General features: G+C 38.7%; 1 long non-coding RNA gene across 1 annotated transcript in view; it reads right to left on the bottom strand.

The window, feature by feature from the left end:
- LOC148214767 (uncharacterized) overlaps positions 1-7,814 on the bottom strand; it is a 31,926-nt gene extending 24,112 nt beyond the window's left edge. Inside the window, exon 1 of the long non-coding RNA XR_015797595.1 lies at positions 7,640-7,814. This is a non-coding gene — a long non-coding RNA (uncharacterized LOC148214767). The remainder of the gene's footprint in view (positions 1-7,639) is intronic.
- Between the last annotated feature and the right edge of the window lie 436 nt (positions 7,815-8,250).

Here is an 8,250-nt window from a genome sequence, read left to right as displayed (position 1 = left end):
AAAGGCACTGGGGGCCAGGGGGCCAGTTCACTGGCTATGGGAGGAGTGGGCAATACATACCAGCCTTGCCAGAAAACACTGAGGAGGTGTTTAAATCTCCCATCCCCATACAGCTGCTGAGGACAAAAAATAAAGCACTAAGAAGGTGAACTCCATGCTTCTTAATTAACATAATTAATATTCTAGGCACAGGAGATAGTTTGGTTTGTTCACTTACTGAAGCAGTGCCCCTTCAAAAAGACAAGTGCAAATGAAGTGGGAAAGACCCCTATGATCAGTCTTGTTTGAAAGGTTGCAAAATTTACACACACATATACAGGTACAATGTGTGAGATAATACCACAGTAGTGACTATCATGTGGTGGAGTATGTATCATTGGTAGGCAACCCATCACTGTGAGCTGCATGCAGCTTCACACCGTTTCTCTGCCCATAGTCCATCCCCTCTCACATGCACTGCCAAAATTGGGTAGCAACAAGCACATTTTCAGCAGGCAACAACAATTTTTCAGTGCTGTTTCTGAATGAAAATACGCCTAAAAATTATGTACGCTATATATATTGTGAACTAGAGTTTGGGAAGATTCTTCTACAGATTATAAACTGCTTTTTCTCAATATATGTCTATGGGTATGTGATTTCTGGCCCTTATAATTTCCTGATGCGCCTACTGTACGAGAAAAAATTATAGTAGTTCTTCATTAGTCTGGAATTAGTAGTTAGTAGTTCTTAGTAGTTCTTCATTAGTCTGGAATTAGTAGTTAGTAGTTCTTAGTAGTTCTTCATTAGTTTCACTAATCTTAAAATGAGAAATATAATAAACATGCATCCCCTAAAGAAAAGAATCCAAATAATAATAACAACAAGAACAAGAACAACAATATATCCTGCGATGATACCTTTAACGCCATTTAACAACATCTGCCTATCCCAGGTCCTTGGGAAGGACTCGATAAGTGGATAGAAATGGCAAATCCAGTCTAAACATCTGGCTTGACTGTACGACCAATCATAATATCACCACCACCACCACCTCCATGACTTCTAGGATTTTGGCTAGGACTCAAAACATTAGAATCAACACCCAGTCAATCCGATTGTGCTATTCATTTGTAGGTAATAATGGGCAAAACTCTAATAATTCCATTCCAACTCTCCTTTCTGTAGCAGACAATGACCGTTCTATGGACATTGAATGTACACAGTTTGACAGCATTACTGTAGTTTGAATCCTTCTCAATGTGTTCTTTCTATAGCAAACTTTGAGATTCCCCATGTTTGCTGTTCCCCATTCTAATGTACTTCGGCAACCTAAGTGACAATCCTAACCCAAGTAGCCTGAACCCTGGAAATAGAGAAGTGACGGCCTTCTGTATTGCTGGCTAAAAGGGTTGTTTTCCTGCAGCATGCCTTGTGCTGTAGGAAATACGCTGAAGAGATCACTTGGCATCACATGCTAGTATGTTATGAAGTTCCAAACAACTGGCCAAGGGGGATAATGTTTTCTTAGCCTGACCCTATCAATTTCCTCCTATGCAGCTTTCAAAAACACTGACAGCAGGAAGAATCTGAGCTAGAAAAAAAGGTTGTGACCCAGGCCTTTTTATTTAGAAGTCTGAACCTTATGGAGAAAAATCTGCTCGAGAGTTCCTGACAGCAAACCTGAACATTTTTCAGAGACCTTTTTCTGACTGCCTTTGATCCAAGCCAGTGTTTTCTGCATGAATCTGAGTGAAATGTCAGCTTTCAGTTAGAGTGAATGTCATTTCTAAGAATCCCTCACTGCAAAGGGCAATGCGCTAAACAATGTAGGCTTCATATCAGTTGCACATGTTATGTGGAATATTCACTACATGAAAACACAATCTTATTTAAACAATCTGAGGCTGCCTTGTTAGGCTTGGAGATACTTCTCTGAATGAACAGACTTGCTGTGCCAAAGGCCAAGAGAATGTCGGTCAGTAACTGCTTTCTTTCTTGTCTTAGCCTTGAGAATGAAACATATTCCAGTCCTTTTAACAGATACAACCCTTATTTCTTTCTGATACAGCAGACTAAATTTTACACCTCCTTGCTGGAGAACTCTGGTATGCTAGATTATATGACCTTTTTTGGCAGGACCTGTCAGACCATGTTCTCAAGCACAACCCTGGAGCACTAATTATTCATCTGTAGCCTCAAAAAGTGGTTTGGATGCTTTCCCTGCAGGCTTTTGTAACAAGGAAATAACTTTCCCAATGTCTGAGTCACAATATTTTTTTTTTCATTTGGGAAAAAGTGTATATTGCCCACACAGCACAATTGCATTGTCACACATTAGGCTTAGTTATAATATGGTTTGTTTGATTTTGGCTTAGTACACTTTGCCAAACTAATCATTGTGGTATTAAACTACAGCTAGCCAAGTTTGGCTTATTCAACAAATTATAGTTAAACAAATCAGGGATTTCTGTGAGACTTAGCAACATGGAACCTGTGGATGCCAGAATGCCTGCTGTATCATATAATGGCACTTAGAATCTCCCAAAATCATTATATTCTCTTTTTTTCCTCTCTCCATAAAAAATAAAACTAAGGCTAGCTCCATGGAGAATTCTTCAAGGAAGGATCTATTTAAAAAGAATCATTATAATATTTGGCTATAGCCAGAAAGGTGTGACCTGTACCATTAAGTAATGTGCAAGCATATGGTAATTAAGTAATGTGCAAGCATATGGTGGTTTTACCATAAAGGGATCTCCAGTAAATTTTCCAGTAGAGGAAAATTCTGAGCATAGGATCAAAGAAATCCCAATATCCCCTGAAAATTCCAATGAGATCAAAGGGGCTCAACTGGGAGGAGTTGGTTCTGATACAAGGTAATAAGAATAATATCCATTGCTCCACAAGGTTTGCACTCTCTCTTCCTTTTTCCTGCTCTGCTTCTGCTCTCTACTCAGCACCTCTTTGAAGGCCTAAGTGCCCTTCCCTCTCTTTCTCCATGCTTTGTGCCTACCCTTGGCTGTGAACAGGGTTCCAAGCCCTGTAGGTATCATCACTTTCAAAAGAGGCATTCAATCCCATATTCCACATTTTCCTTCTAATCAGACAGAGATTTTTCTCAAGTTTCTTTTGCTCAAGCAGAAACTTGGTTCTAAATTCTATTGTTGGAAACATTAAAGATGGAACACAGTTTCCCAGGTATTTTGGATCCTACTTTCGCCAAAGCATCCTTGATTCAAACTTCATTGCCTGTGGAAGCAGTCCCAACCTACTATAAAGCCAGTTTATTCATGAAGAGATTGCAACATTACACTACATTTGGACAATTCTGTACGGCGGTAGGCAGTGAGCTGCATCCTATTGTACAGTTAGAGATCATACTGAAAATAATTATAATTATTATTCATTTATTCTGGGCAGCTCACAACATAAAAACAAGAAGAAATATACAATCAGAAAATAAATCATGAAACAAGATGGCGAATCTGGCAGACAACACAGAACATATAACACCAATATCCAGCAAGGGGCTCCAATGACCTTAGGCCAGAGCCAGGTCTTTAAAGCCCTCTAGAATGTTCTTAGGGTGGGAGGCACTCAGATTTCAGGGAGAACCTCATTCTAGAGAAGACACACTTCCTGGGTCCTGATAGATGGCATTGTTTACTTGAAGGAACCAGGAGCATGCTAACCCTGTCAGATCAAACCAGCTGGTCAGAAAACCCAGGAGATAGCCCTTAGATATACTCTAAGCCTTCTTAGTGCTTGCTTAGAACTGTGTTTTCATGCTTAAGCCATATTGTTGAACCTTCCTGAAAATGCTGACTGTCCATTCAATGTCAGTTGAATAAGCTTGTTTTCTTTCCCTTCCCATTATGCCTATTCCTCAATAAACTGTGACTTGAAGTTGCAATCTCTTGATAAATTATAATTTTTGTTTTTCTTTCTTGCTTTCTCCATTTGCAAAGATATGTCTATTGCCTGTCACAATGATCCCCCGTATCATGTGTGTCCCGACACATAGTAACAACACATACATGTTAGAAATCTTTCCAGAACATCATATTTTGTGTTCTTGTGTAACATTTCAGCATTCTTGCATCATTCATTCATTTATTTAGGGGGTCTGAGCCTATGCAATGGCCCCAAGGCTTGAAAAGCATTATCTGTTAAACCAATGACTTCCTATACTGCCAATTACTCTCCTTCTCTCTCTCTTTCTCACACACACACACATGCACACGCACCTGCCTCCTTCCCATTGGGAAGAGTGTCACAGCTCCCATGACTATTACATTCAAAAGCAAAGAGCAATTCCCAGCAGTCTCCTAATTGTGATCTGCAACCAGGTAACTGTTATGAAGGTTGTGAGCCCCTAAAGAAGAGTCAGATGGAAGCCCTCATAGGAGGACAGCCATGATTTTTAAAATAATCTTCAAGAAATGTTGGGAGTAACTTGCTGTGAATGTTGCACACTGCACTCATAATTTATTAGCCACTGTTAACAATTTATTTGTGATATGTGGCACCGATACCCACAATTTTATTTCCTCTGCTTCACTCTCCTTTCAGCATAAAAGCTGACTGTCCATCATCCATGCTTCTACAAGAACTGCTTTTCAAGTTTTCATATATGGTCAAGACCACAATATATGACCATATTCATTTTCGTTTTTACATTTCCTCCAACGCATAGGATTTAAAAGAGAATTTATCATGTTAAGTTTCCTTGGCATTAAATACCATCTTTCACTGAGCTGTCAATCATTTTGGCCAAAATCTATTTCAGTGATTTCTATGTCAATTTAATAAAATAATCATTGTCATAGGCTAAAAAAAAATTATATCTGGTTCCCATAATGCTTTCAACCCATTCAAGTTTATCATGACTTCTAATCTAAAATTACACATTTTAAGATTCTCCTTTTTTCTCTGATAGGTGATGAATTCAGCCTAATTTCGAAGTTAGTCATCATTCTAGTCTCTTGTATTCTAAATGATGGGATAGCAGTAAAATGCAAATACTACCTAAAGATTGAAAATGGAGTCTCAGGATGAACTTGGCACACAATAAGATCCTCATGAGAAGGAGGTGTGCATTTTGCACAAAAATAGAATGCCACACAGAAGACTAAGCAGCTGTGGTGGGGAGAAGCCCGATTTTCCCAGACAAAAGGTTCTTTACAGAATACTAATTTCTTTTTATTTCTCCAATTCCGCTTTATTATTCAAACAGTGTTCCCAGGGACCAAAATATTGGAAAGATCAGACTATTCTGCAAAGATTTTCTTGCAAAATTGCAGAACATTTTAAAAGAAACCAAAGATGACAAGAACATCACATTCTTAAGGTTGATCCCACTGCCCCCCACCCCATCCCAGCCCTGTCCCACACCTGCACACAAAATGCCTGGACTGAGTTCATACTAAATGCAGAAATACAAAATGTGATATGCTCTGATTACTGAACTGACAACAACTCCATCAATATGCTTGCAACACTGCAGATTTCTTTTTTTAAAGTATAGCAATACATAAAAGAAGCCAGTGACGTTTGCTTCATTATTCTTGCATATGGTAGGAGTGACATGACTGCCTACCCACCACAAAAAATTATAGAAAATTGCTTTCTGCTGAAATCTGCAGTAAGGATAGTTTTATATTTAAATTTCAGTATCCTTAAAGAAGACTTTTTCAATCTGACTCCTTCCAGATGTTGGTGTAAAATTCCCAGAAGACCCAGTGAACATTCTGAGAATCCTGAGAATTGTATTCAAAACATCTGGAAGAAACCAGGTTGGGAAAAAACTTCTCTCTACTTGATGAAGCTAGTAAATCTAGCTTAGCTCATCAACAATTTATCAAGCATTGCATCAGGAATTTAGGATTATTTTCCAGGAGGATTCACAACAAAACAGCTGAAAAAAACCCAACAATTACACAGCTTTTTTTCTTTGAAAAAAACTCTTGGACCATACTATGTTTTTTTTAAAATCCCCACAATTCTTTGCCATTTGAGGGTCTGTTGATTGAAAAGCACAAGCCCAAAGCACACTTGGATATGAGAACATGGGGGTTCTCATACCAAACAGTTTCAAATATTTGAGCAAGCTAAAGACTCTTCAACAACAACACCATTTATACTTTCAAGCCACCTACCTCCCTACTGAACTCAAAATTCAAAGAACTCCCTATGAGACAGTGAGCACACTTCCAACTAATAAATAGGAGGCTACAACCCCCCCCCCCCAAAAAAAACAGCATGCAAACACTGTTCCCTCTTCTCAATTCATGCCCTGTTTGATGTTTGGGGCTTTGTAAAAAGGCTGATTGCAAAAAGTGGCTGAAAAGTCAGCAAGGTATCATATCATTGCTAGAAAATAATTTTCCAAAACCTTAACCTGTGTATGGGTTGGGAGAAGGGCCCAGAAGTTGGAAGTGGGCTGGGCCAGGAGTTCCTAACATGGGGGAAATTCCAAAAGCTCTGTAAAGTTCCACTGGAAACCTGCAAGTTCTGATTATCCATAGCTGGCCAGAAAAAATAGAGTGGAAAGTTTGGTGGTATATTGGGGGTATAGAAAACTCTTTTTCAGGGGTTGATGTAAGGGTAATCTTGGAATCTGGAAAAGAAAAGGGAGTTGTTTGGAAACATGACAAGTGTGAAACAAATATTTTAGCCGTATCTCTTATGTAAGCCTTTGGTCCATCAGTTGAGGAATCTATGAGAAAGACAACTCGTGGAGACTCAGCCTTAATGTATTCACTCATCAAAGAGGACTGCTTTTATATCTAACTTGCAAAATTCTCACTCCTTCCTGACATTCAATCTTCCTTCCTTGGTTATGCCCTGCTATTAAGGGCAGAAATTGAAAAGCAGTTGTAGGGGCAAGATTGAGATGGTAGATAAAAGTTTAGTGGTCGCAAACCTCTCTGAGAAACCCTCTATGACAGTGTTGTCATCTTAAAGTGGCCAAGTTTGGACAACACTGCTCTATGACTACACATCATAGCTCTACTTCTTGCTTTGCTGTAGCAGCTTGGTAATTTGGGTGCCACCACCTGTTTTCCAAGGAGATAGGGTTCCTAGGGCTTGTGCAACTTACTGGCAACTGAAAAGAAACAAGATCAAAAAGAAATTTATTCTATAGCACTACTTCCTTGTCCTGTAGTACTGAGACAGACTGGGGAAATCAGCCTTTTATGAGGAGGTAGAATAAACTTACAAGAAGTAAATAGAATCAAACCTTTTTAAAAAGTATCAATCAAGTGTAGGTAAAGCATTGTTTTTTAATGTTAAGGATTTACATGCAAAACAATCAGTGGGCGAATAAAAATATATAGCTGCTCAAATCACACAGCATCTTAGAAGAATCTCCAATAACAAAATAAACAGTCAAAGATAAAGATTTGGGCAGATCCTTAGATGGTGCTCATTGTCCCCTACTTAGAAGCAACTCTGTATAAAGGTGCCACTTTGCATAAAACACACAAGGACTGAGCTTGTATAAAGGTAATAGCCACCAGAGATGATAAATTATATTTAAATGCAAAAAAAGAAAAGAAAAGAAAAACAGGAAAAAAAGAAAATAAACTTAGTATAGTTTTTAACTAATTTTATCTTATTTTTCTAAGTATAGACCTCTGTGCCCATTTGCTACCTGGAAATCCTTCTTCATGCAAAGTCCACATTTAATCAAAGGTTGGAGGAGGATTTCAGTTCTCTTTTTTCTCCACCGGATCCCCAGCGCCCAGCTTCATGCCTGTCTCCTATCCACTGGAAAGCTTCTTGCAGTTTCCAAAAGAACAAAAGCTTTCCCAGCTAGAAAGAAAGGAGTTGTGGGGCATCTCCCATTTGGCTAAAGTAAGCCTCTCTCTTCAGGAAGATCCCTCCTAAGATGGGGATAGGTGGGAGGGGAAGTGTACTTCCTGTCTGGGGAGCAACTGACAATCTTGTGAATGCTGGGCGGCAACATAATTAAAGTGTTACTGATCATGTAATAATCAGAACATGTGTAACCTCTCTGAATAACCCCTTTGAAATTCTTGGCAAATTTTGGGTCTAAGTATAGTAAACAGGGATCTTCATTTCCAGCCTTGAAACTTGTTAGACATATTTATCAATATGTAAGCAGTTAAGTTTTGATCCAGACTTGCATAAATAATTGATGTAATAATTGATAATCCAAATCTGAAAATAGGGAGGAAGATGACATACTGGAATGTTTGGGCCAAGCAGAGAATAAATATCTCAAATCAGTTGATTTATAAT

Source organism: Python bivittatus, unplaced genomic scaffold (assembly GCF_059951505.1).
Source record: "Python bivittatus isolate LINGU-HERP-01145 unplaced genomic scaffold, Pbiv_v1 ctg000590_np1212, whole genome shotgun sequence".
NCBI classification, from domain to species: domain Eukaryota; kingdom Metazoa; phylum Chordata; class Lepidosauria; order Squamata; family Pythonidae; genus Python; species Python bivittatus.
Note: the sequence above shows the minus strand (reverse complement) of the source record. Positions and strands in the feature narration are given on the sequence as shown.